The sequence below is a fragment of the Nicotiana sylvestris genome, chromosome 8 (assembly GCF_000393655.2).
Source record: "Nicotiana sylvestris chromosome 8, ASM39365v2, whole genome shotgun sequence".
Taxonomy (NCBI): Eukaryota; Viridiplantae; Streptophyta; class Magnoliopsida; order Solanales; family Solanaceae; genus Nicotiana; species Nicotiana sylvestris.
Genome location: NC_091064.1, coordinates 115506799 through 115510034, shown reverse-complemented (window position 1 = coordinate 115510034; position 3236 = coordinate 115506799).

Genomic DNA, 3236 nt, shown 5'->3' with positions numbered 1-3236 from the left:
GAATATAAATGGGTTGAGTTCTCAGCACCAGATCAATACCAAAATCAATATAAGTGTGTGGTGGCATGCCCGACAAGTCTGCAGAAAACACATCGGGAAAATCCCCCGCAGCAGGAACAGAATCAATATTAGGAGTCTCTCCACTAACATCCCTCACGAAGGCTAAGTAAGAAAGACAACCCTTCCAACCATACGCTGGGCCTTCAATAATGAAATTACCCTACTGGGAACATAATTAGTCGAACCTCGCCACTCAATCCGTGGTACACCCGGCATAGCCAATATCACTGTTTTAGCATGACAATCCAAAATAGCACGACATGGAGATAGCCAATCTATTCCCAATATAACATCGAAGTCTACCATACATAACAACAACAGATCCACTCGGGTCTCCAGGACCCCAATAGTCACCACACATGACCAATACACACGGTCTACAACAACAGTATCACCCACCGAAGTAGATACACGAACAAATGAAATAAGAGACTCTTGGGGCCTATCCAAATAATAAGCAAAGTATGATGACACAAAAGAATAAGTGGAACCGGGATCAAATAATACAGAGGCATCTCTGCGACAGATTGAGACAATACCTGTGATCATAGCATCTGAAGCAATAGCATTAAATCTAGCTGGGAGTGCATAAAAATGGCTCTGATCGCCACCTGATCGACCTCCCCCTCTAGGGCGACACCTAGCTGAGTGACGTCTACCCCTAGCTAGGTGGGTCGGTGGGTAGTGGTGAAGTAACCGGTGCTGAAGCCGATGGCTGACTCCTCTGCTATGATAAACCCCCAAGACGAGGAGGACACTGCCTCCACATATGACCCAACTCTCCATACTCATAGCAACTCCCGGTGCTGGAGACGGGGACTAAAGGGAACCCCTAGCATCAGAATGACTAGCAGATGCACCTAGCATAGAAGAGCCCTGAACTGACGGAGCACGAGACAAACTCTGGGCTGGAAGGGCACTGCATGATGACTGGTCCTGATGAGAACTATGAGAACCATGACCCGATGACACCCCACGATAACCTAGGCGAGCTAACTGAGCATGCCTAAATGGACAACCTCTACCGTGTTGTAACTAACCTCTCGAAAGAGCACCACCATAACTACCAGATCCCCGAGGCCTCTTAGCCTCCCTCTCATGTCGCTCCTAGTGACAAACTGACTCAATCTCACGAGCAATGTCAACAACCTCCTCAAAAGTGGCACCAGACACCCTCTCCCTGGTCATGAGAATATGAAGCTGATAAGTGAGGCCATCAATGAACCTCCTAATCCTCTCTCTATCTGTGGGAACCAATTAAACAGCATGATGAGCTAACTCTGAGAACCTCATCTCATACTATGTCACAGTCAAATCTCCCTGACGCAACCACTCGAACTCCCTACATAGCCCCTCTCTGCGAGATTGTGGCACATACTTATCAAAAAAGAGAACAACTGGTGCCAGGTAAGGGTGCTGCACCAATAGGCTTACGCCTCTCATATGCCTCCTACCAAGTGAAGGCGGCTCCAAAAAACTGAAAAGTAGTCTGGTCTCCAGAATACCTGCTGTACAAAGAATCCTCTGACACTTGTCCAAGAAACCTTGGGCATTCTCGTCCTCTGCACCACTGAATGTCGAAGACTGAAGTCTACCAAACCTCTCTAACCTGCGCAGCTCATCCTATGGCATGGCAGGAGCTACATAGTCCTGAGCAGCTGCAACCGGCTGGGTTAGATGTGCCCCCGGTGTCTGAAGTCCCTACACGACCTGCTTAGTGCGAGCAGTGGGAGTCTGAGTGCCTCCCCCAGCTTGAGATGTAGCTGTGGCTGTAGTAACTAAGACCGCCTGAGCTAGGCCAGTGCATACCGATAGAATCTGAGCCAAGGCCTCCTGAAGACCCGGAATCATAATGAGCACAACTGGTGCCTCAGCTGGTGCTGTTGGAACATCCGTAACTGGGACCTGATCCTGAACTACGACGGCTGGTAGATCTGTAGGTGGTGCCCTAACTACTGTGCGGGCTACACCCCTGTCCCTACCGCGTCTTTGGCCTCTAGTGGCCACAGCTGGTGATACTGGTGGTCGTCCATCCTGACCGGTAGCGCGTGTCTTCACCATCTGTGAGAGAATAAAATAACAGAAGTTTAGTATTCGGATCAACAAATTCGCACAACAAGAATTTCAAGAATATTAAGTTTTTCCTAAAGGTTCTGCAGCCTCTCAAGGAGAAATACAGACGTATATGTACCGATCCGCGAGACTTTACTAAACCTGCTCATGACTCATGAGACCTATGTAACCTAGGCTCTGATACCAACTTGTCACGACCCTAAACCCAGACCTGACTGTGATGGCGCCTCTCGTGAAGACAAGGCCAGCCGACACAAACCACCAAATAAATTAACAAATATAATAATTTATAATAAAGTCATTAATAATGATAAATCCCAAAATAGAGAGAAATATATCAACTGCGGAAACAAACACAGCCCGACATCGGGGTGTCACCAGTCATGAACATCTAACAAAAGTCTAAGAGAATGAAAGTGTTTATACAGTCTATTACAGAACTAGAACAAGTCAAATAAGATAGGAGGGGGAAACACTGGGCTACGAACGCCGAGCAACTACCTAGTGGACTCCGAAAAGCCTGCTGGGAGCAATCAACACACACTAGCAGGACCAGAAGCTCCTGAATCTGCACTCAGGGTGCATGGAGTAATGTGAGTACGCCAACTCAGTAAGTAATAAAAATAAATGAAGGTTGAGCGATAAGAAAACACGTAAAACACAGCAAAATGCTATAAAGAGGTAGTGAAAAACCAATACAATGCAATAAAACAGTGAAATCTTATAAAAACACCTTATTTCAGTATAAGCTTCTTTAAAACACCTTTTTAATAGTTAAACAAGTAAATGAAAAGAAGCGAGAAGAGATAAACACATAAAATCAGCCCCTCTGACACAATATCGACAGAATCATCTGCTCGGTCAATAACATGGAACAACACCAGCCCCTCGAGCTATATCACATATCACACTAGGTACCTACGCTCACTGGGGGTGTACACACTGCGGGAGGGGCCCCTTACGGCCCAAGTGCAATATCAAGCCATCTCATGTCATAATCAAATAGGCTCTCGGCCTCATATCAAGCCACCTTGTGGCATACAACTCAGGACATCGGCCTCTTAATCATAATCAGTACAACACTGCTGCGGCGTGCATCCCGA